The sequence below is a fragment of the Daucus carota genome, chromosome 4 (genome assembly GCF_001625215.2).
Source record: "Daucus carota subsp. sativus chromosome 4, DH1 v3.0, whole genome shotgun sequence".
In the NCBI taxonomy this organism is placed as follows: Eukaryota; Viridiplantae; Streptophyta; class Magnoliopsida; order Apiales; family Apiaceae; genus Daucus; species Daucus carota.
The window spans coordinates 19941048-19969039 of NC_030384.2; the positions used below are offsets into that span (position 1 = coordinate 19941048).

At 32.9% G+C, this 27992-nt stretch overlaps 1 pseudogene; it reads right to left on the reverse strand.

Moving 5' to 3' along the window:
• Window positions 1-1277: 1277 nt before the first annotated feature.
• On the reverse strand, window positions 1278-27983 carry LOC108216982 (transcriptional corepressor LEUNIG_HOMOLOG-like; annotated as a pseudogene).
• Window positions 27984-27992: the final 9 nt, after the last annotated feature.

Genomic DNA, 27992 nt, shown 5'->3' on the forward strand with positions numbered 1-27992 from the left:
CATGCCAAGATTGATCCTCACAATGTTGTCAGTGCATGGTACTCTGTTAGGACATACAAGCTTTCTTATAGTTTTAGTATTAACCCTATACCTGACCAAAACCAATGGCCTGCATATGATGATCTACCTATTGTCATGCCACCTGCATGTGCTTTTAATTATATTTAGGTATCTTGTAAACACAAATAAAATAAAATAACATGGAAAAGTGCAAATACAAAAAAAATTTTGGCTGAGTGCTGCAACCTGTGAAATTTAGATTACTCGGTCAGCAACTTTCTTGAATCGTTCTGCATATGGAGCTGGTCAAAAAATTTAACAAACGAACTTAATAACTGAATGATTCTATTCAGGTCTATTCAGCCTCTTTCATCCACAAACAAATAGCCCCCTTAAGTTACCGGCATCACACACCTCCTTCCATCACTTACTACCATCACGGATCTCCGACAACTATAAGAGCTCGTCAATAGTCGACCACCAATACTTAACATAAGTAGATTTTCTGAATTATGAAGAACAAAATTGCTGATTTTATGTATAAAATAGTAATTAATGAAGAATAAACGGGTGATTCATATAGCTGCAAATAGTGATTGTGGAACTGGTTTTTAGTTTTTAATTAAGAATTGGTTTGTTTTTATATTCTTATGTTTCATCGATATTGATAATTTGGTTGCAGTGTTATTTTCTTCTGTCACAGGAAAGCAAATGCAACTTTAATTTCATGAAATGTTTTTGTATCAAGATTTTTATCTCTTGATCCACCATCTACTTCTAAGTTTTCTGTGTTCGCTGTCATCACCAATGACACTAATGCAGTTATGCAAAGAATGCAACAGATCTGCAGTAGCATACCATTATCCCAGAGTTCATATACAGGAAACACATACATGGTGGGATGGAGTAATCAGTATCCGTATAACTTTCCCCATTAAATCCCAAAAAAAAAAGAAGCAACATATTTAGGACTTATCTGAATATCCAAAATAAAATAATCATTAAAATTCAAAAGTACCATTATTTTCCTACTGTTATTGTTATATCGATAGCTAAGAAGATTCTAGGATTCTTAATCTTCTGAACAGCTCACTATGTGTTCCTCCCTAATCTGCTATCTCTATAACAAAATGAAGTTGTAGGTATTATATCGTTCATTGACACTACCAACACAAAACATTCAGTATCCTCAGGAGAGATACTCAGAACTTTCACACAGTTTCCTCAAGAGAGATTGCGTCGATGGTTGAGATAATTCAGTTAATTTAACAGAAAGATTATTTCCATAACTTGACAGAACTGTCGTGACTTCCGGAAGCAATCATTCATGTTACAGTGGACTGTGCTAAAGCAGCAACCATATTTTCATGTGCGCGAACTGTCATGATTTTATTCTCAGCAATATTCCACAACTCTAAACCCTGTACAGAATGTTAAAGAATATAGTGTTAGCAAAGTACAGATAGCTTTATGTATAAAAAGGAAACAAATACATTATATAGTGTTATTTAAAAGTCTACAATGTCAAGTGTCACACATCCAGAAATGATTGGTTGTATTGAGGTACCAATATCGACTAAAGTTATTGGTCCAGTCATTTGCAAGTTTTAAAATTAAAATTGAAGTAACAGAACATGAAAGATTGCAGCATAGCAAGTTAGTTCAAACTAGGCTCATGGCAATTAAGATCATTTAAGTATGACGAAAAAAGTACCCCCAAGTACCTAATCATCCAAAAGACAAGTCCATAATGGTAGACTAAGTGCAATATTTAAAACAAGGTCGCAGGAAACAAAAATACATAGATAAATACCTTCTCTCCACCAATCATCAAAAGAGCTGAATAGCTTGGATGGAAAGCACAGGAATGAAAGCGGTTACTCTTTGAGCTAAGTTCATGAACGGATTTGCCAGAGGTCAGCGACCAGACTTTCACAAACTCTTTACAAACGGAAGCCAAATAATAACCATTTAGATCCCAGCATAGGGAGTTAACCACACCGCTATGTCCCTGATAAGACACCGAGGTGAGAGAAAAGGGGTCAAATCAATTTTGTAATCAGCACATGAGAAGATATGCCCAAAGCCTTATACCAACAGTATATTAAGGTTTGGTAACACTAAACACTGACAAATAGCATTAAAATGTCAAACCTGGAAAAGATGTGTTTGCATGTCAGTTTCAACATCAAAGATGGACACAACTTCATCTGATGCTGCTGCTAATAAGCGTCCATTTGCCGGTTCAAATCTCACTTGTGAACTACCTCCTTGCTGACATGAGCAATACATAAAAAATGAAAGATAAAAAGTTAGTACTATTTAACATAATTTACATTTGTCTGCGAGAAGAAACGTATATAAGTTTCACAAACTAACCTTCGAAACCCGAGTACAGGAAAATGGATTGATGTTCCAATAACGAATTTCATTGTTACTATCACAAAAACAGAACATGTCATTCTTCTTTGGATGAAAGTCTAGGGACATAACATGAGAGGGGTGCCCAGTATAAGCATGCAGGCAGTAGCTTGGCTGCAAGGAAAAATAAGAGGTTATATAATAAAAACTTATGTCAGACGGTTCAATGGCTGAGTAATATTAAAAACTAAAACAACAATTATACACAACTGAGCGTAGATAATTACATTAGCTGCATCCCACAATTTCACAGACTTGTCAAGTGAAGCTGTCACCAATTGAGATGAATTAGGCCTGAAACGCACATCTGTAATCACGTCCTGGTGTTCTTCAGGAGTGCTTTCAGTTTGCAAGGTATTCATGTTCCAAAGAACAGCTTGTCAAATGACCAACACTTATATACATACATATACTCTCGTTCACCTTTACTCTGTTGTAACAGAGACAAAAAGACGTTGCAGTATTTTCTGTTACCTTCTTTTCATGTCTGGCACTAGCTAACAGCTTGCCATCTGAAGAGAAATGGCAGCATGTGACTTTATCTCTGGTCCGTCTACAACCAAGTTCTTCAAGGAAGAATCCTGATATAGGAGACGAAAACATGATAAGTGGTATTTATACACACTTATAGGCCTTCATTTCCACTTAAATTGGCTGGTTGTACTTAAGTGTTTAGTGTCTTTTGATGTGTTTTTATTGTTTTTCTGTGCAGGTCACGAGTTGAGGTGATGAAGTGATTTTCTATCATTTTAGGTTGGTTTTGGTGCATTATTTGCAAGAATAGAGAATTGTGGATTCATCAAGACTTGGGATTTTGTGGGTACATCTTCTACAAACCCTCACGAGAGCACACTCGTCCACTAGAGCTATCTAGGGGTTTAAAGGGCTTGTTGCATATGCTAAATGCAACCGTGATCACCTACGGAAGTGGTACTAGAAGCGAGGAAGGACATGCACGCGAGAACGAGCGAGAAACGAAGAAACGGAGCTGCCAGTGCAGACACTAGCGCGCCCGCGCTAAGTGGTAGCGCGCCCGCGCTACTAACTGCATCAACTAGCGCGCCTGCGCTAAGTTAGCGCGGCCGCGCCCATCAGAACTCCCCGGGCCGATTTTTACAGCTTTTTAGTGGATTTTCGCAGCGGTCGAGGCCCGGTTGACTTAGTCAATGCAATTTTTATTTCTCATGTGTAAAAAAACCCTAGCCTCAATAATATAGGGAGAGTTTTTAGTAGAGAACAATATCGTAGTTAATTTTTATCGAAGCACATTATCAGTTGTATTGGATCGTTCTTTGCGAGGAAGTGACAGTTTCGAGCAAGATCGTGAACATCAAATCTGTAACGTGTGATCCTTATTATTATTAATTCAAGCATTTTTATTCCATTCAATTCTTGTCTTTTATTTATCATGTTTTCATTAGAACCCATGATGTCGATTAGTTCGATTATGAACTAACCGCCTTCATGGGATTCTAATGGATTTATCGATGTAATCTAGTATTGTATATTAATTACTTGATTTTGTGACGTACGTTGATTTCTTTGCATGAGCCGTGCTTATTCTTCTTAGGAGAGTAGCTAACTTCTAAGTTGTTTGTTAATTCTTTCTGAAGCGAGAGTGGATGATTGAATTTAGAACTATGCCATGTAAACATAGGATTATGTGAATGAAACATAATTTGTGGTAGACTTGAACTATTTTTATCACCCTGTGTAATCACGATAGACGACTTGCTATTAAACCTCTCTGCTTACACTACCGCTATAGAGATATAGGGTCTGAGCTTTGTTGGTGTCCATGAGATTTCTGTCTTAATTGCGGATTTTGATTGGTATGATATGTGTGCAACGAGAGTTGGCATGTATTACTTTCGTGTTGTCTGATTAGGATCAACAGTCGCATGCTTATCAGTAATTTCAATTCTAGATGAATTCGATAATGAAGTTAGAATCCCATGTGTTTTCCTATTCTGAATTTGATTAGTAATTTTAGTTATTAGTATAAAAGAAACCATCCTTGTTAATTGTCTTGGCAGTGAAAAATTGATCATACATTGTTGCATAGGTGCGTATTCTTAATTCACCAGTCTCTGTGGGATCGAACTTAATATATTACTTGTGATCACGTGCGCTTGCGTGTAGTGTAGATTTCACCGAACAAGTTTTTGGCGCCGCTGCCGGGGACTCGGTGTTAATTAATTAGTTTATGTACTTGTCATCAGTGTGCATTAAAATTCACTGACTCGGATTCTTTTCTCACTTTTCTTAGTTGTTGTTGTATCTATTGTTTTTGTTTAGTTATTTATAATGTTTCCTTTGCTTCCTTGGGACTTCAGTTCCAAGTGAGGTAGCTTTTACTTCGTTCTTGGCTGTGTTTGTGCTGTTACAGGGTTACAATGGAAGAAGTCGATACCTTTGCACTTCTATCTTCCATAGTTGAGGCATATTCGTCGAAAGCTACAGAGCCGACCTTGTATCTGATGAGTGTCGATGAGATGTCACAAGTTGCCCCTACAACATACGGCTTCTGTCAAGTTTGTGGTGTTCAGGGTCACTATAGTTATGAATGCTCTTATAACCACTTCAACTCTCAGAATACTCAGTCGGGACATGGATATAATTATCAAGAAGAATATGAGTACAATCAGTATTCTAATTCTTGTGATCAAGAATGGATGGATCAACCAGATTTCTCTTACATGGACAACAATTTTGGTGATTTCCCATATCATGGTCAACATCAATTTCAAGAACAAAAATTTCAGCAACAATGTTATGAAGAACCTCCAATGCAACAATATGATCAGTTTGAGCAACAGTATTATCAGCCTCAATATGAGCAACCACAATCTCAACAGTATCAATATCCTCAAGTACAAGAGCTACAGGTTCCTCAACCCACTGTAGAAGTGCTTTCTGATCAAACAAATGAGGTATATGATATGTTGGTAAACATAAACAAGACGCTTAAGGAACTCAAAGCTACACAACTGATGATGGAGGCTCGACTTGAGCGGTTAGCTAGTTCTTTTACTGTCGAACAACCCGATTCTTCTCCACTTATAGCCACCCAAGTTGAAGATGACATAAATGCTACCATTCTTGCAAATGATGGAGATTGTGATAGTTTTTCGACCTGGGATGATGATGTGCCTATTAATAAAGAGGAAGATCGTGTCGCTGACGGCAAAATCGATGAAGTTGTTGTTGTGGACCGTGTGGGCGATGATGAGGTGCGTGAAAAAAGCAATATCGAGTTAATCGTAGTTTCTCCTACACCAGGTGTGCTTGAATTACATTTCCTGAAGGGGATTAGCTCAATCAAGGTTGCTCCATGTTCTGATATTGAAAATTTGGCTTTCAATCCAACCTCTACCCCTATACTTGAGAGTACATGTTTTAAAGCTGACATGATGATTGTCCAAGATGATCTTACACAAAATCTGGTGGGTTATCCAGTCCAAAAGGCTCTTACACTTCAACTCTTGGAAAAAGAGGATAGCAATTTCATCTCTTTATTCAGTGACATGAAAGGCCAAGAAGTTTTTATGACTCCTGTGAAAGTGAAGAGTTCTGAAAAACCACCACCCGAGCCTTCACCTTGTGTGAAAGTCGAAGGAGTTCGGTCCTTTAATGGATGTGAATTTTTTCGTTGTTTTATCACAAAGTTCTCTGAAAGTATAAATGTCGATCAATGGTTACTTCTTGAAGTGACAATTAAGTTTACTAACGTTTGTTTGGAGACTTTCTGCAGGACAAAGACAATATTTGATGCTCTTGATTTTAATTGTGGTGGCGAGATTTTGTTTGAGAAAGTGGATACCCCATTTCTTAAACCTAAGCAATATCCTCCACCGGAGTCACCTCCGGCAGAGGAGGGGGGAGGACTCCGATTAGGTACGTGTTCGCTCTAGCCTTTTTACCACTTTCAATGAGAACATTGAAAATTTTAAGTTTGGGGGTGGTAATCTAAGGAAGAGCATGTTATTGTAATTTTGTTTATTATTGCATGTGTTAGTTAGTTCATGTAGTTCACGTTTATTTTATTTCATTTTTTTTACATGTTTAGTGGTAATTGTCGTAGTTAGTATCACGAGCATTTGCATGAATTATGAAGTTGAGCCAAGTTAATTGCCTATGATGAGTTATGTGCGTAGTTCTTGATTAGTAATTTCAATTGCAATGCTAGGTTAGTACTTGGAAATTGCTTGTGTTGGAAATTGTAATTCACATATGTTCTTGAGATAGGATTTAGACGAAATTCCATGAATTCTAGGATTGAATTGAGCACCCTTCAGCTTAAGTCTGTAAATCTTAAGTTTGGGGGAACTGAGGAGTAGATATACCTTTCTAGAAAAAAAGAAAAAAAAAAGAAAAAAATATAGTAGTAAATAAATTCACTAAAAAAATAAGTGATAGAATTAACTAGGTTGGGCTCATTAGTACTCGAGTAATTAAGTCTGAGGGGACTTTGTGCCTAACAACCTAAAGCCCTTCGTGGTTTGGGATTGTTGACCCAACGCTCGCTACATGGGTACTAGTGCATAAATCTTTAGGGATCTCAACCATTGCACGGTTAAATAAACCAATGGAATAGAGTGAATAATTGGTGTGTGAAGTCTTGTGGTGTTCGTAACGCATTTACACTGCGAAGCGCTCTGACCTTCGACCAAGCAATTAAGCACCAATAAAAAGAAAAAAAAAAAATAATATAATAGTGAATAAAATAGAAGGGTGTGGACATTCTTTGGGACCTTGGCCTTAGTTGGACTTGAGTGACGGGGTGTTAGTTTAAACTTTTACGATTCTTGATTGGGATTCCGTGGGAGTAGTAGTTTTTGTCTTGTCTCAATAGAAGAGCATGCTTGCACACACGGGCACTCCACACTTGTAAATAGAAGAGTAATTGACTTGGTAGCGAGAGAGATGAAATTCGAGAACATTAGCACAATCTGAGGTATTATAAATTGGCAAGGCAATTACTTCATAGTTCACTCATTCATCACGTAGTTGCATTCATGCATTGCATTGTATTATTGTTAGTATCGTTGACGCTTGAGGACAAGCATCAGTTTAAGTTTGGGGGTGTGATAAGTGGTATTTATACACACTTATAGGCCTTCATTTCCACTTAAATTGGCTGGTTGTACTTAAGTGTTTAGTGTCTTTTGATGTGTTTTTATTGTTTTTCTGTGCAGGTCACGAGTTGAGGTGATGAAGTGATTTTCTATCATTTTAGGTTGGTTTTGGTGCATTATTTGCAAGAATAGAGAATTGTGGATTCATCAAGACTTGGGATTTTGTGGGTACATCTTCTACAAACCCTCACGAGAGCACACTCGTCCACTAGAGCTATCTAGGGGTTTAAAGGGCTTGTTGCATATGCTAAATGCAACCGTGATCACCTACGGAAGTGGTACTAGAAGCGAGGAAGGACATGCACGCGAGAACGAGCGAGAAACGAAGAAACGGAGCTGCCAGTGCAGACACTAGCGCGCCCGCGCTAAGTGGTAGCGCGCCCGCGCTACTAACTGCATCAACTAGCGCGCCTGCGCTAAGTTAGCGCGGCCGCGCCCAGCAGAACTCCCCGGGCCGATTTTTACAGCTTTTTAGTGGATTTTCGCAGCGGTCGAGGCCCGGTTGACTTAGTCAATGCAATTTTTATTTCTCATGTGTAAAAAAACCCTAGCCTCAATAATATAGGGAGAGTTTTTAGTAGAGAACAATATCGTAGTTAATTTTTATCGAAGCACATTATCAGTTGTATTGGATCGTTCTTTGCGAGGAAGTGACAGTTTCGAGCAAGATCGTGAACATCAAATCTGTAACGTGTGATCCTTATTATTATTAATTCAAGCATTTTTATTCCATTCAATTCTTGTCTTTTATTTATCATGTTTTCATTAGAACCCATGATGTCGATTAGTTCGATTATGAACTAACCGCCTTCATGGGATTCTAATGGATTTATCGATGTAATCTAGTATTGTATATTAATTACTTGATTTTGTGACGTACGTTGATTTCTTTGCATGAGCCGTGCTTATTCTTCTTAGGAGAGTAGCTAACTTCTAAGTTGTTTGTTAATTCTTTCTGAAGCGAGAGTGGATGATTGAATTTAGAACTATGCCATGTAAACATAGGATTATGTGAATGAAACATAATTTGTGGTAGACTTGAACTATTTTTATCACCCTGTGTAATCACGATAGACGACTTGCTATTAAACCTCTCTGCTTACACTACCGCTATAGAGATATAGGGTCTGAGCTTTGTTGGTGTCCATGAGATTTCTGTCTTAATTGCGGATTTTGATTGGTATGATATGTGTGCAACGAGAGTTGGCATGTATTACTTTCGTGTTGTCTGATTAGGATCAACAGTCGCATGCTTATCAGTAATTTCAATTCTAGATGAATTCGATAATGAAGTTAGAATCCCATGTGTTTTCCTATTCTGAATTTGATTAGTAATTTTAGTTATTAGTATAAAAGAAACCATCCTTGTTAATTGTCTTGGCAGTGAAAAATTGATCATACATTGTTGCATAGGTGCGTATTCTTAATTCACCAGTCTCTGTGGGATCGAACTTAATATATTACTTGTGATCACGTGCGCTTGCGTGTAGTGTAGATTTCACCGAACAAAACACCATAGAGTCAACAGTTCTGTGCAAAAGCCTAGATTTCTGAAAACATAATCAACAAGAAAAACTTTTACCTTTAGAAGACTCTGTTTTATGTTCAGTTAGATTTTGTTCGATGTTGTCGTATAAAGTCCGTCCATCTTCACCATCATTAGACAAAAAGGAGTCGACATCTCCCTCATCTCCAATATGTTCTATGTCATCCTGCGATATGAAATGTTCTTTGTGCATCAAGGCAATGTTTTGTATCAACTATCAAGTCATTCATAAACTTTACCACTTTTTGGATATATATCACAAACTTGATTATCTATATGCACATAGATTTTAAGAACACAATGCATATTTCGTCAATCATTCAAGTTAAACAAGGCAACCAATGATAAAAAGTGAAGAGTACTTAACATTGGTATTTCTAAGATGCAAATTGACACTAGCATATAGATTGACGAGTGTGTCTGTGAAACATAGAAGGGCCTACCAACTGATTTTCAGGTGATGCAAGACCTGCTGTTTCCGAACCATACATCATCAACCCTTTTTGTCCACTGCTTACATGCTGCAGACTACTAGCCGTATTTTTCTCATCGCCAGGGGTATGAGTCGATACCAGGGATTTTGGTGAAGGATCCATTGTGTTTCCCTTACCCTTACTATTAGTTGGTCCAGAAGACGACTGCTGTTTTCTTTCTCTGTTATTGTTCTGTATGGAAATAACAAGACAAGAGCATTAATTAAATCAAACCCAAAAGCGAACTAGGAAGCATGAGTGTGGGTGCGGGTACGTGAGTGGGCGTTACGGGGATACAAGAATTCGGCAATCCAAATATGGGGATTCAGGTGCAGGGGGATTTGGTAAATATTATTATATTAAAAATATATATTATGCATGTTTTTCAGGTTTCACATTAATAATTAAACCAAATATTCAAATATGTGGATTATGCTTAACAATTTACATAATGATTATTTAATAACACAATTGTTGTAGTATAGACTAATAAACTTATATTAAGTAATCAGCTAATTACAGAATTAATTATTTAATAAGAATCCCCGCCCACCCAACAATCGAGTGTGCGGTGCGGCGGGTGAGTGAATAATCCTGCTTTCTAGAAAGTGAACAATATAGGGAAGAACAGAAAAATTCCATTGTTGAAAATTGTGCCTCACTCCAACCTGTGTTGGTAGGGGAATGGAAGGTTTTGCTACTAAACTTTAACATTTCAGTTCGGCCTCTTAAAAATTCCTATTAAAGATATAGAAAAGAAATCAAACCTGTTGCAGTTGCTTATGTTGAGAGGATGATTGTGGCATTTGGGTCATTTTCATCCGAGATACATATAAAAGTGAATCAGATATATAGCTACTACAATAATACAATACAGTGATTATCTTACCAAATCAAGATTATACTACAATAATGTAATGATTATCTCATTCTTGGCATGTTTTTTAAACAGGATGAGAAATATCTATAGACTAGCATTCAAGCTGTGCAAGCACATATATAGCTGAGCAGCCTTATGGCTATATACAATGGATGAGAAATAATTTATGATATGCAAGCAATGCATCTACCCTTATGGCAATATATTATAGGGTCCTGTTTCCTGACAATTGATTGTCATGGAACATTTACACAACATACTGTGTCCCAGCCGTTGGATCGACGATCCAACGGCTGATACAAAAGGAGAATTTTTTAGGTATCCGTTGAAAATAACGGCGGACACTAGGTCTTTCCGCGTGTTTTTTACGCGGACACACAGAGGTATCCGCTGAAAATAATAACGGACAACACAGAAGACACATGTATTAACTGCCAAAATCCTAGGTCTCTCCTTCTCAATAAAAATGAAATTATACTCTCCTTTTTAAATTTATGTATCTAGATGATTATTCTGATTAAACTAATTTTGTTTTGAATAACTAACAATTAACTTTATTTTATATTGTATGTTTAGAATTCTTTGTTTATATATTTTTAATAGTTAGTCGATTATTATTAAAATTATCATTATTACCTATACATTCTTATGTTAGTATTTTATTATAAATTTAATTCTTTTTTTTAAGTTTTTTTATTGATTGACTAATTTATTTTTTGTGAATAATTAATATATAATTTTTATTCTTGTCACATATTATATATTATAAGTATTCTTTATTTATGTGTTATATAAAATATATTTCATTTAATTTATTCAATAAAAATATAAAATGCTACTTAGACGATGTATGTTTTTTAGACGTTTTTCTTGTTTTAAGTTTTAAATTAATTTAATATGTGGTATATACCACATAAAAAAGAAAAATATTTATGTACTTAAAAGAGAATAATATTTATGTACTTAAAAGGAATATTTATGTACTTAAAAGAATAATTATATACCACATAAATATTATTCTCTTTTAGATTAATTTAAAACTTAAAACAAGAAAAACGTCTAAAAAACATACATTGTCTAAGTAGCATTTTATATTTTTTTTAAATAAATTAGATTTAAATATATTTTATATAACACAAAATATAAAGAATACTTATAATATATAATATGTGACAAGAATAAAAAATATATATTAATTATTCACAAAAGAAAAATTAGTCAATCTGTTAGGTACAGATACGATTGTAGAAGAGGGGGTTGAATACAATCGATACCAAATAATCGCGGAAGTGAATCTGATTGGAATATGACTTGTTAATCAGATTATAATTAATTAATATAACAATGTTTTAAGTCGTTATATAATTAATATGGTTCAGTTTTAATGTCCACTAATGTTCGTAGAATATGGTTCAGTTTCAATCTGCTGTTTTCTTTCTCTATTATTGTTCTGAATGGAAATAACAAGACAAGAGCATTAATTAAATCAAACCCAAAAGTGAACTAGGAAGCATGAGTGTGGGTGCGGGTACGTGAGTGGGCGTTATGGGGATACAAGAATTCGGCAATACAAATATGGGGATTCAGGTGCAGGGGGATTCGGCAAATATTATTATATTAAAAATATATATTATGCATGTTTTTCAGGTTTCACATTAATAATTAAACCAAATATTCAAATAAGTGGATTATGCTTAACAATTTACATAATGATTATTTAATAACACAATTGTTGTAGTATAGACTAATAAACTTATATTAAGTAATCAGCTAATTACAGAATTAATTATTTAATAAGAATCCCCGCCCACCCAACAATCGAGTGTGCGGTGCGGCGGGTGAGTCAATAATCCTGCTTTCTAGAAAGTGAACAATATAGGGAAGAACAGAAAAATTCCATTGTTGAAACACACGCACTTATCCTGACTATAGGACTCTAAACCACGACCTCCACCCTGCTGGTAGTTTGCAGTACTCTTACTCACAAGGACTCTCTACATACAAAAGTGCTCTGATAGTGTTACCTGCACTGCCCAATCCAGGCTGGGACTGTGAGATTGCTTTCCGATGGATTGTTGATGCATGTGAAGGCAAAGAGTTCTGGTTGCCCGAGTTCACTTCAGTCTTTATGTCCCATAAGCATCAATCAGACACAAGTCAATGAACAATGAACTTCCAATACAGCAAGCATATTATTATCATGGATAGAAAGAATATATACTTTAGTTACTTACATTGGTCATTTGAGCACACAATTGCTGGGAAGACCGAGACATGTTCCCAGAATTTCCTTCAAGCAACTGGCTGAAATCCACACAAAAAAAGCCAATGAAACAACTAGTTAACCTTTATATCCTTACACGGGGTTGAGTAAAAAAAAAGAGAAATGGTGAAGCGGCCAAAATATGAGGGTTTATGTGTGTTAGTAGCCCCACTTTCTTTTCTCTAATAATATTTTTATACGACGAATATATAATTTCTATTTTTCAAAAAGCAAACAGTCTCATTGTAGGATGTAGTGGTGCTAACGGCGGTGCACCGTAATTACCTCCGGTTTGATTCGTTGGTCTCAAAAAATAAATTTCATGTTGTCACAGAGACTTTACCATTCTTGAAACTTGCTTACCTTCTACTTGTGCATGTTCATGTATATCATTAACAGTAATGAAAAGATTTAAGTCATGCACGCATATATCTTTAGAGAGAAGTTATATGAGTACATAAAAACATTGTTTATATTGGAGTATTGGAGTACAAATCATAATTTTTTAGTTTAATCATAAATAATTACTCTTATTATCCAAATTTATATATAATTTATCATTTATATGTAGTATTAAACATAATTGTCAATTAATCATTAATGTCTTTCAACTTTAACAAGCATTAAGATTGTTGTTCTGCTTATAAGTTATATTGCAGAACATAATGTCCTACGATTTATAAAAGTAGCGGTTCTATCTTTTGATTACAATGTTTATGTCGTAAAACATAATCGGCAGGTTGTAGGATGTCTACAAATATTGTAGAACAAAAATAATTAAAATTCAAATGACTAGATTATATTTTATGAATCTTGTACTCCAATACTCCAATTTCTTTTGTATTATATGAAATTTGTAAAATGTAGGGAAGAAACAATCTTCACCTCATTTTGGGTCAGAGGAAAATTGAGGGGAAATAAATGATGTGCAAATGATCTCTCCTTCCATTTCTGATCAATCCTTCTATTTCCATCCACATCAAGCTGTACAAAGTAATTATGTCGATTAGATCCACTAATAATATTTGTAACAAATAAGATTTGGCACATAAGTAATAAATATGTGATATATGCTTATTACATGGGAAACAAATTCTGGTACAATATAATCAAAAAAAAATTAAATATAAAACATTACCTTATCAGAAGAGGATACATGTGTGATTTTCTGGAGCATTTTCTTCATTATTTCCTCCAACTTAATTTACAAAGCAAATCAGAACAAATTACATATAATAAATGATTTCTATAGTAAAAGCATTTAAGAATTATATTCAAAACCTTATAAATATACAATATGTGTAATTTAGGAGAAACTCATTTTAGAGCATATGATCTTTTTTATCAGAACAAGACTTGCAAATAATATATAGATACAACAGATTTTAATACAAATAAAGTAATTCTTGTAGCAAAATCATATTTTATACTAAATTATGTGATATTTAGATCATATATGATTATACCTAATTATATGTTTAATATTAATTTTATACTTTTAAACGAGAATAATTTAAATCAGTTGTCTAAATTCTAAAAGTATCTTTAATCTTTTTATTGCACATGTTTTAGGATTTTAAATAATGTATATAACAAATTTACATTTGATGTACATAATTTTAATTTTTGTATTGTAGATGGAAATGTCTGAAAAATTCGAAGCTCGGAAAAAAATCTGAAAAGTTCGGCCCGAGCCTTAAACATGCCTCCTTTTTTTTTTCAAAATCCGAGCCTGCTCGAAGTTTAAAAAGCTTGGATAAAATCCTGGTTTTGAAAACCCTGATAATTTAATATCCATATAAAGCCTAGTTTTGACGTGGATTAAAACCACTTTTTAAGAATCCCTACTTAAATCTAGCCCAATTATACTATATTATCTATATATTATATTAGATACAAACAATTTATAGAGAAAATAATCCCTTATCTATTCCTTCAAAGACCCGATCTCTCTCTCTCAGCTCTCCACGATTACACTTGTTGGTGATAGCGAAAGTTATTAAAAATTGTAATTAGTTTGTTAACATGGAGGAGTAATACCGCGAGTTTTACAGATAAATAAGAGTTTGAACTGCGATTGAAATAGGATAAGAGCGTTGCATATCAAAATATCTATGACAAAACTTTGTAAGCGAGGATATCGATATGGGCTCCTACCAATTTGTTGGCCCAATATGATGAATTAGACAACTCAAGAAATATTTACAATTAGTATTATTGTGATGTGCAAAACACCACACGATATATCTATATAATAAATACTTTAAATGATAATATAGAAAATTTATCTGATTATAAGTTTTAATTACCAATATATATCATATTGAAACCTGATTGTATCTTATTACCGTCATATGTAATTTTATAGTTTTTGAGCATAATTTTATTATTCTTTTTTTTTAAGTTACAAAAGTATTGTTCATATTTAAATTACCAAAAAAATAGTATGTTAAATTATGGTTTTTAATTAATTTATATTTTAATGCACATGAAATTATTAAATTTTAAATTAGTGATACTAACAATAATAAAACTAGCAAATAAGCTTGAAACCTTAATACTAGCAAATAAGCTTTAAACCTTGAGGGGGTGAATCTTAATCCAATATAAACCAATTAGTAGGAAAATAAGAAACTCTCTGACCGAAAGAGAGAGAGTCTTCATCCAATGGAAATCAAAACTACCTAGACAGGGTCTGAGTGGGGCCTAGTAGGGTCGTGGCGGGGCCTAGTGGGACCATGGTGGGGCCAAGTTTTAGCTTTTAAGGCTGTTTGGAGCCTGTCCAAGGCCTTTGCGGAGTCTTCGTGAAGCTTAAGCGGGCCCGGGGAGGTTTAATAATCAAAATTTGTAATTATATTCCATAAATAATATAATATAATATATATTATGTATATATTTATAATGGTGTGCTACCTAACTCCATATAAAAGGGTATGCTATGGAGTGCTACCCTATATATATACACCACTAGAATAAAAACTAAAATACAAACCAAAAGAAACTATACTTACACAATATCACCCACCCCCTATATGTCATCACTCACCCCTATATGTTATCATCCATCTATGGCCTACCCTCGCCCCCTCTCAATACAGCCTGCGAACGCTAGAGACTTGCCAAGGCTCCGCACATGCACTGGACATGCTCTACACACCCTTAAGAGCCAAAACTTGACTCCGCCACGGTCCCATTAGGCCCTACCCCGACCCTATTAGGCCCCACTTAGACCCCGTCTAAGCCCATCTCGGGGTCTGTCCCCAGTCCCAAAACTCTTGTCTTCCTGCTTAATCGCATTAGTTTGTATTTTATTAGTTTGCCCATGAGCAGGACCCTATTTATATCACTTATTTGTTATAAATATATTAAAATTTATTTATTACAAATATTATAAATGGATCTAAGAACAACTCGAATAGCTAGGAGTCTTAAACCAAAAAATTTAACAAACGAACTTAATAACTGAATGATTCTATTCAGGTCTATTCAGCCTCTTTCAGCCACAAACAAATGGCCCCACCTAAATTACCGGCATCACACACCTCCTTCCATCACTTACTGCCATCACGGATCTCCGACAACTATAAGAGCTCGTCAATAGTCGACCACCAATACTTAACCTAAGTAGATTTTTTGAATTATGAAGAACAAAATTGCTGATTTTATGTATAAATTAGTAATTAATGAAGAATAAACGGGTGATTCATATAGCTGCAAATAGTGATTGTGGAGCAAATAGTGATTGTGCAACTGGTTTTTAGTTTGTATTTAAGAATTGGGTTATTTTTATATTCTTATGTTTCATCGATATTGATAATTTGGTTGCAGTGTTATTTTCTTCTGTCACAGGAAAGCAAATGCAACTTTAATTTCATGAAATGTTTTTGTATCAAGATATTTATCTCTTGATCCATCATCTACTTCTAAGTTTTCTGTGTTGGCTGTCATCACCAATGACACTAATGCAGTTATGCAAAGAATGCAACAGATCTGCAGTAGCATACCATTATCCCAGAGTTCATATACAGGAAACACATACATGGTGGGATGGAGTAATCAGTATCCATATAACTTACCCCATTAAATCCCAAAAAAAAGAACAAGCAACATATTTAGGACTTATCTGAATATCCAAAATAAAATAATCATTAAAATTCAAAACTACCATTATTTTCCTACTGTTATTGTTATATCGATAGCTAAGAAGATTCTAGGATTCTTAATCTTCTGAACAGCTCACTATGTGTTCCTCCCTAATCTGCTATCTCTATAACAAAATGAAGTTGTAGGTATTATATCGTTCATTGACACTACCAACACAAAACATTCGGTATCCTCAGGAGAGATACTCAGAACTTTCACACAGTTTCCTCAAGAGAGATTGCGTCGATGGTTGAGATAATTCAGTTAATTTACCAGAAAGATTATTTCCATAACTTGACAGAACTGTCGTGACTTCCGGAAGCAATCATTCCTGTTACAGGGGACTGTGCTAAAGCAGCAACAATATTTTCATGTGCTCGAACTGTCATGATTTTATTCTCAACAATATTCCACAACTCTAAACCCTGTACAGAATGTTAAAGAAAATAGTGTTAGCAAAGTACAGATAGCTTTAGGTATAAAAAGGAAACAAATACATTATATAGTGTTATTTAAAAGTCTATAATGTCAAGTGTCACACATCCAGAAATGATTGGTTGTATTGAGTTACCAATATCGACTACAGTTATTGGTCCAGTCATTTGCAAGTATTAAAATTAAAATTGAAGTAACAGAACGTGCAAGATTGCAGCATAGCAAGTTAGTTCAAACTAGGCTCATGGCAATTAAGATCATTTAAGTGTGACGAAAAAAGTACCCCCAAGTACCTAATCATCCAAGAGACAAGTCCATAATGGTAGACTAAGTGCAATATTTAAAACAAGGTCGCAGGAAACAAAAATACATAGATAAATACCTTCTCTCCACCAATCATCAAAAGAGCTGAATAGCTTGGATGGAAACAAGGCAACCAATGATAAAAAGTGAAGAGTACTTAACATTAGTATTTCTAAGATGCAAATTGACACTAGCATATAGATTGACGAGTGTGTTTGTGAAACATAGAAGGGCCTACCAACTGATTTTCAGGTGATGCAAGACCTGCTGTTTCCGAACCATACATCATCAACCCTTTTTGTCCAATGCTTACATGCTGCGGACTACTAGCAGTATTTTTCTCATCGCCAGGGGTATGAGTCGATACCGGGGATTTTGGCGAAAGATCCATTGTGTTTCCCTTATCCTTACTATTAGTTGGTCCAGAAGACGACTGCTGTTTTCTTTCTCTGTTATTGTTCTGTATGGAAATAACAAGACAAGAGCATTAATTAAATCAAACCCAAAAGCGAACTAGGAAGCATGAGTGTGGGTGCGGGTACGTGAGTGGGCGTTACGGGGATACAAGAATTCGGCAATCCAAATATGGGGATTCAGGTGCAGGGGGATTTGGTAAATATTATTATATTAAAAATATATATTATGCATGTTTTTCAGGTTTCACATTAATAATTAAACCAAATATTCAAATATGTGGATTATGCTTAACAATTTACATAATGATTATTTAATAACACAATTGTTGTAGTATAGACTAATAAACTTATATTAAGTAATCAGCTAATTACAGAATTAATTATTTAATAAGAATCCCCGCCCACCCAACAATCGAGTGTGCGGTGCGGCGGGTGAGTGAATAATCCTGCTTTCTAGAAAGTGAACAATATAGGGAAGAACAGAAAAATTCCATTGTTGAAAATTGTGCCTCACTCCAACCTGTGTTGGTAGGGGAATGGAAGGTTTTGCTACTAAACTTTAACATTTCAGTTCGGCCTCTTAAAAATTCCTATTAAAGATATAGAAAAGAAATCAAACCTGTTGCAGTTGCTCATGTTGAGAGGATGATTGTGGCATTTGGGTCATTTTCATCCGAGATACATATAAAAGTGAATCAGATATATAGCTACTACAATAATACAATACAGTGATTATCTTACCAAATCAAGATTATACTACAATAATGTAATGATTATCTCATTCTTGGCATGTTTTTTAAACAGGATGAGAAATATCTATAGATTAGCATTCAAGCTGTGCAAGCACATATATAGCTGAGCAGCCTTATGGCTATATACAATGGATGAGAAATAATTTATGATATGCAAGCAATGCATCTACCCTTATGGCAATATATTATAGGGTCCTGTTTCCTGACAATTGATTGTCATGGAACATTTACACAACATACTGTGTCCCAGCCGTTGGATCGACGATCCAACGGCTGATACAAAAGGAGAATTTTTTAGGTATCCGTTGAAAATAACGGCGGACACTAGGTCTTTCCGCGTGTTTTTTACGCGGACACACAGAGGTATCCGCTGAAAATAATAACGGACAACACAGAAGACACATGTATTAACTGCCAAAATCCTAGGTCTCTCCTTCTCAATAAAAATGAAATTATACTCTCCTTTTTAAATTTATGTATCTAGATGATTATTCTGATTAAACTAATTTTGTTTTGAATAACTAACAATTAACTTTATTTTATATTGTATGTTTAGAATTCTTTGTTTATATATTTTTAATAGTTAGTCGATTATTATTAAAATTATCATTATTACCTATACATTCTTATGTTAGTATTTTATTATAAATTTAATTCTTTTTTTTAAGTTTTTTTATTGATTGACTAATTTATTTTTTGTGAATAATTAATATATAATTTTTATTCTTGTCACATATTATATATTATAAGTATTCTTTATTTATGTGTTATATAAAATATATTTCATTTAATTTATTCAATAAAAATATAAAATGCTACTTAGACGATGTATGTTTTTTAGACGTTTTTCTTGTTTTAAGTTTTAAATTAATTTAATATGTGGTATATATACCACATAAAAAAGAAAAATATTTATGTACTTAAAAGAGAATAATATTTATGTACTTAAAAGGAATATTTATGTACTTAAAAGAATAATTATATACCACATAAATATTATTCTCTTTTAGATTAATTTAAAACTTAAAACAAGAAAAACGTCTAAAAAACATACATTGTCTAAGTAGCATTTTATATTTTTTTTAAATAAATTAGATTTAAATATATTTTATATAACACAAAATATAAAGAATACTTATAATATATAATATGTGACAAGAATAAAAAATATATATTAATTATTCACAAAAGAAAAATTAGTCAATCTGTTAGGTACAGATACGATTGTAGAAGAGGGGGTTGAATACAATCGATACCAAATAATCGCGGAAGTGAATCTGATTGGAATATGACTTGTTAATCAGATTATAATTAATTAATATAACAATGTTTTAAGTCGTTATATAATTAATATGGTTCAGTTTTAATGTCCACTAATGTTCGTAGAATAAATTCGACAGGGTATATTTTAGATTAGTGATTAAAACAACCAGGTTATCAAAGCACATAAAATTGTGCATATAACGATCAAGCAAGTTACGAACAACTTGAAAGCTTTACAAATGCTTTGATTTACAAAGTGATGAACACTTTCAAATGAAGAAACTAAGCCATATATATAGGCAAAGGAATGAACTTGTAAGACAATTAAGAGATAAGACGATTACAAGTGTTGGAAAGACAAAATAAGAAGGGTAAGACAAACTAGTCATGGGCAAGACAAAGCAAAGCAAGGGAAGACAATCTATATACTCGGCAGGACAATTGAAATTGTCTTGGCTTTGGAATTGTCTTGGCAGTGGATCAATACACACGGCAAGACAATTAACATTGTCTTGTCATGGGTGTGTATTCAGTAGGACAATCCCTTTGTGATTGTCATGCCGAATACCCCAATTGGTAAGACAAAACCCATTGTCTTGTCTTGCTTGGCTTTAGTAAACTGTCAGACAATTGAATTGTCTTGGCTGTTTTGATATACACTCGGCAAGACAATCTTAGATTGTCTTGCTGAGTTGATTTAGATGTTTTAGAAATGTAATTGTTGTTTATATTTAATAGAAAATTATCCACTTAATTAAGTTAATTATATAAACTCATAAATTAAATTAATTCAAGAGTTAATTAATTTAATAAATAAATTACATAATTAATATAATTATTTGAGAAGTGAAATAATAGTCCATTAAATATTTAATCACCCAATCTTCAGTAGAACTGCTTCCTGTCTTCTTTAAACTTTAATAACTTCGTCTTGATTTGTCGATTGAATGAACTACCACTTCTGCTTGACTTCAAATATTTAATTTGAGTAACTGATACACAGATGTACTGTCTAATTCATCTGTATCTAGTTAAATCAAATATTCTTCGTCAAATAAACAATAAGAATTAGGTTTGTTCGTGGAGTCTTCGTCTTGTAAGTTCTTCTTCATTAAATAGAATCTTCTGAATAAATAAAATATAGAAACTTTATACCTTCTGAAATTCTGGACGTGCCACAAAAGATTATTTGTCCACTGAGGCTTGAACATATTAATGAACTTCTTTCAGTGGTGTGCAGCAGCATCCTGGATTCTTCTAACATATAAAAGTGAATCAGATATATAGCTACTACAATAATGCAGTGATTATCTTACCAAATCAAGATTATACTACAATAATGTAGTGATTATCTCATTCTTGGCATGTTTTTTAAACAGGATGAGAAATATTTATAGATTAGCATTCAAGCTGTGCAAGCACATATATAGCTGAGCAGCCTTATGGCTATATATAATGGATGAGAAATAATTTATAATATGCAAGCAATGCATCTACAGGTGGCTGCCTTATGGCAATATATTATATATACATATACTTGGCCAAGTCAATCTTATATTTTTTCTTAACCTTTTGTGAACACATCGATCCTTTATTTTTTTCCAGCTCAGCATCTTTTACTTTCAATCCACCCCGTGGTAATCCACCAAACCCGTAATTAGGTGAGCTTCCAATACATCCTTGTGCCTGAGCTTGTTCTAATGCTTGCTGGATTGATGAGGACAGGGGAAATCGATTCTGATCCAGTAGATCCGGCTGATGTACTTGTAGACCTGAATTCGGCTTTAGTTGATCAATTCCCTAAATTATGACAGATTGATGACAAATGGTCAGGCATACACGTTCATGTTATGATGTGAAAAAATACAGCAATGCTGTACTGAACATAATATATGTATAACTCACCAGAGCCCAACCCTTCTGTGGAAGACCAGTGACCCCTTGATTTAATCCTGAAGAAACAGCAAGGCAATTGAGTAAATATCATAGCTACCCATTCCTTCTTATATATAGTCTTTATTTGCAAAAATCAGTACAGAGGTCGTATAATAGAAATGATACAGTCATACAGTATACATTTCAATTACCAAAAGATGTCCATCAGCCAGAAAAAAAGTTCAGTAAACAACTGTGCAGATATTAATGGGTGAAGTTTTAGAAAACTGTCTAATCAATCGAATGGATTAGTGATAAGACCCGTTTATACATTAAGAGATGTTACAGTTTATTTTGCTAGCTATAACATATATATTGTATATTTATAGAAACACACGCACTTATCCTGACTATAAGACCCTAACCCATGACCTCTACCTCCCACTGGAGTGATGAGGGGGTGGACACTTCCCTGCTGGTAGTTTGCAGTACTCTTACTCACAAGGACTCTCTACATACAAAAGTGCTCTGATAGTGTTACCTGCACTGCCCAATCCAGGCTGTGACTGCGAGATTTCTGGTTGCCCGAGTTCGCTTCAGTCTTTATGTCCCATAAGCATCAATCAGACACAAGTCAATGAACAATGAACTTCCAATACAGCAAGCATATTATTATCATAGATAGAAAGAACATATACTTTAGTTACTTACATTGGTCATTTGAGCACGCAATTGCTGGGAAGACCCAGACATGTTCCCAGAATTTCCTTCAAGCAACTGGCTGAAATCCACACAAAAAAAGCCAATGAAACAACTAGTTAACCTTTATATCCTTACACGGGGTTGAGAAAAAAAAAAGAGAAATGGTGAAGCGGCAAAAATATGAGGGTTTATGTGTGTTAGTAGGCCCACTTTCTTTTCTCTAATAATATTTTCATTCGACGAATATATAATTTCTATTTTTCAAAAAGCAAACAATCTCATTGGTGGATGTAGTGGTGCTAACGGCGGTGCACCGTAATTACCTCTGGTTTCATTCGTTGGTCTCAAAAAATAAATTTCATGTTGTCGCAGAGACTTTACCATTCTTGAAACTTGCTTACCTTCTACTTGTGCATGTTCATGTATATCATTAACAATAATGAAAAGATTTAAGTCATGCACGCATATATCCTTAGAGTTAAGTTATATGGAGTACATAAAAACATTGTTTATATTGGAGTATTGGAGTACAAATCATAATTTTTTAGTTTAATCATAAATAATTACTCTTATTATCCAAATTTATATATAATTTATCATTTATATGTAGTATTAAACATAATTGTCAATTAATCATTAAAGTCTTTCAACTTTAACAAGCATTAAGATTGTTGTTCTGCTTATAAGTTATATTGCAGAACATAATTTTCTACGATTTATAAAAGTAACGGTTCTATCTTTTGATTACAATGTTTATGTCGTAAAACATAATCGGCAGGTTGTAGGATGTCTACAAATATTGTAGAACAAAAATAATTAAAATTCAAATGACTAGATTATATTTTATGAATCTTGTACTCCAATACTCCAATTTCTTTTGTATTATATGAAATTTGTAAAATGTAGGGAAGAAACAATCTTCACCTCATTTTGGGTCAGAGGAAAATTGAGGGGAAATAAATGATGTGCAAATGATCTCTCCTTCCATTTCTGATCAATCCTTCCATTTCCATCCACATCAAGCTGTACAAAGTAATTATGTCGATTAGATCCACTAATAATATTTGTAACAAATAAGATTTGGCACATAAGTAATAAATATGTGATATATGCATATTACATGGGAAACAAATTCTGGTACAATATAATCTAAACAAAATTAAATATAAAACATTACCTTATCAGAAGAGGATACATGTGTGATTTTCTGGAGCATTTTCTTCATTATTTCCTCCAACTTAATTTACAAAGCAAATCAGAACAAATTACATATAATAAATGATTTCTATAGTAAAAGCATTTAAGAATTATATTCAAAACCTTATAAATATACAATATGTGTAATTTAGGAGAAACTCATTTTAGAGCATATGATCTTTTTTTATCAGAACAAGATTTGCAAATAATATATAGATACAACAGCTTTTAATACAAATAAAGTAATTCTTGTAGCAAAATCATATTTTATACTAAATTATGTGATATTTTTGTACCTCCACGAGGCTAACATACAATATATAGATATAGCGATTTATGACAACTAAAAATTTAAATTTCCACTTGAACATGATTTTTTGTGATTTTTCTCAAAACCAAATTTAATCAAAATTTAAACTGCTTCTACGTATAACGGCGGGTAGAAAATTTTATATACATGTATATAAACATATTAAATATGTATATTAAATAAAATCAAACTCTTAGATTGAGCTTCTGTAAAAAAAAAAAAAAAACTCTTGAATTATGTTTAACTTTCGATTTAATAACAAACAAATCAATCGAAAATAAAACATTCAAGAACCAACAAAATTATGGTATAAATATTCAAAAAGAAAAAAAAAGCAGGTAACCATCAATTCATTCATATAAGCACTATTATGTAATGTGCCACAATCAACAAGGATTCACCGAGTTGCTATCCCACGCATCTTTCACGCGTAATAGGAAAATGAATGAGAATTCGGATAATATTACAAACATCGATCACATCACTTCAATTCACGATTGTCTTCACTTGTTGGTATTAGGGTAACTTGAGCTTTATTATCTGGTTATACAAAGACACAAGGAGGAAAGCATAAAGTTTATAGATAGAGGGGCACAAAGAGGAAAGTCGCGGCTGCGGTGAATATAGGGTAAAAGCATTGTACAAGAAATATTTATAACCAAATTTTGGGCCATCTGAACAACTTTTAGGCCCAATATGATGAATAAAAATGTTCTACAAAAAATATTCAAATAATACAAATAAAAATTATAATACTCAAAGCAACTATTCAAAATATATTATATATTTTAGAAGATAAAATAGACAATTAACATGATTATAAGTTTCAACATTTCTATTTAGATCATATATGATTGTAACTAATTATATGTTTAATTTTATGTTTTTGGACGAGAATAATTTGAATTAGTTGCATGATTCTAAAAGTATCTTTAATTTTTTTATTGCACATGATTTAGGATTTTAAATAATGTATATAAAAAAAAATTACATTTGATGTACATATTTTTTTAATTTTTTTATTGTAGATAGAAATCTCCAAAAAATTCGAAGCTCGGAAAAAAGTCCGAAAAGCTCCGCCCGGACCTTAAACAGGCCTCCTTTTTCTCAATCAAAATACGGGCCTGCCAGAAGCTTAAAAAATTTGGATAAAATCATGATTTTGGAAAAGCCCAGATAATTTAATATCCATACAAAGCCTAGTTTGGGCCTGGATTGAAACAATTTTTTAAGAACCCCAATTTAACTCTAGCCCAATTATACTATTTTATCTATCTATTATATTAGATAAAAATATATATATAGAGAAAATAACCTTGTATCTATTCCCTCAAAGATCTGATATCTCTCCCTCTCCACGATTATATTTGCTGGTAATAGTGAAAGTTATTAAAAATTATAATTATTCTGTTGACATGGAGGAGTAATACTGCGAATTTTACAAATAAATGGGAGTTTGAAGAGAAATTATAAGAAACAGTTGCGTTTAAGATAGGGCAAGAGCGTTGCATATCAAAATATCTATAACAGAACTTTGTAAGGGATGATATCGATATGGGCTCCTACCAATTTGTTGGCCAGTATGATGAATTAGGCTATTCTTAAGAAATATGTACAAATTAGTATTATTGTAATGTGCAAAACACAACACGATATATCTATATAATAAATATTTTAAATGATAATATAGAAAAAATATCTGATTATAAGTTTTAATTACTAATATAGATCATATTGAAACCTGATTGTATCTCATTATTGTTATATGTAATTTTATAGTTTTTGAGTATAGTTTTATTATTCTTTTTTTTTAAGTTAGAAAAGTATTGTTCATATTTAAATTAAAAAAATGAATATGTTAAATAAAGGTTTTTAATTAATTTATAATTTAATGCACAAAAAATTATTAAATTTTATATTGTTGATACTGACAATAATAATACTAGCAAATAAGCTTGAAAACTTAATACTAGTAAATAAGCTTGAAATCCTAATACTAGTAAATAAGCTTGAAACCTGGGGAAGGGGTGTCTTAATCCAATATAAACCAAATTAGCTGAAAAATGAAAAAAATAGTCTTTGACCGAAAGAGAGAGATTCTTAATCCAATGCAATACAAATCTGCCTCAAACAAAAAACCATTCCCTAACAAATTTTTAATCATTATTTTTAAGTACAGTTTATACATCACAAGTCACTATTTTATATATAACTAGCCCTAATAGATTAATTTTTCTTTTTGAAGAATTTGATGCGACCTTGTAGTGATTGTATGGGTACAGTTTAATCATTTTTTAGTAATTGTATGGGTACAGTTTCTACTTATTCCATTTATAAATAGATTAATTTTCTTTTTGAAGAATTTGATGCGACCAGTTTAATATAATAGAATTTAAAATGATTTTTGATATATATATTTTATGAACATTTAGTTAATTTATCGTCTTGACTATCGCTGTAATTAACTTTCTAATATTGTCGAGTTCTAAACATAACATGCATGCTTTTTTTACATCAATTTTAAGAATTTTACTCGTTTAAACAATTTTATTTGGCTTGATTTTTCTATATTTTTCCATCCATGGTACAAAATGTTCAAGTTTTGAATACCTTCAACAACATATCACAATAATTTATTAATTCAAACACATATAAGAAAATTATTAACTATTATAATACACAGGTGCACAGCACGGGTTACAGGCGAGTATATTATCAAAACTAAATATAAAAAATCAAATATCAAATATTTTTTTGCTTACACGACAAATACATTTTATATATATGGTAATAAAACAAAAATGACAAGTTAGTGTAGTGGTATGAATGAAATTGATGTTGGTTGGTGCACTCAAGTTCGATTCTCCAAAATCACAAATTTTTAACAAATATTAGACAAAAGGATAAATTAGTCTTTTCACACGAATAAAAAGTCTCATGAATTAACTGACTTGCCACCAACACCTACCATCACTAAACACCTACCATCATTAATAACCTACCATCACTAATACCCACCGTTGTTTGCTTGTATTGTTTTTGTTTTTTTGAGTAAAGCTACATGTTTTATTCCGTCAAATCAACCTAGAGAAGAACATCCTACTCAGATAATTTACAATATATATATTATAATAGTTCCAATATATAATAGTTATATATTACATATATTTATAATTTATAATATATATTTTGTGTCAATAAATTTCATTTGAATATAATGTAACAAAAATTGTCAAATAGCCTTACTTAATCAGATGGGTAAAATTGGGAAAATATTTCATTTAGATATTATGAAAATTTATTTATCAAATAATATTATTCACTCAGCATTCATATTTCAGATTTATTCAGATCATTCAAATATATTAATCTTTCAGATATAAATCATTCAGATTTGTCAAATGACCCTTTACTGCAACTAGTGACTAAGGGGTCATTTGGCAAATCTGAATGTAACGTTGATGAATGATTAATATATGATTAATATATCTAATAAACGGGTGATTCATATAGCTGCAAATAGTGATTGTGGAACTGATTTTTAGTTTGTATTTAAGAATTGGTTTGTTTTTATACTCTTATGTTTCATCGCTTATTGATAATTTGGTTGCAGTGTTATTTTCTTCTGTCACAGGAAAGCAAATGCAACTTTAATTTCATGAAATGTTTTTGTATCAAGATTTTTATCTCTTGATCCATCATCTACTTCTAAGTTTTCTGTGTTGGCTGTCATCACCAATGACACTAATGCAGTTATGCAAAGAATGCAACAGAACTGCAGTAGCATACCATTATCCCAGAGTTCATATACAGGAAACACATACATGGTGGGATGGAGTAATCAGTATCCGTATAACTTACCCCATTAAATCCCA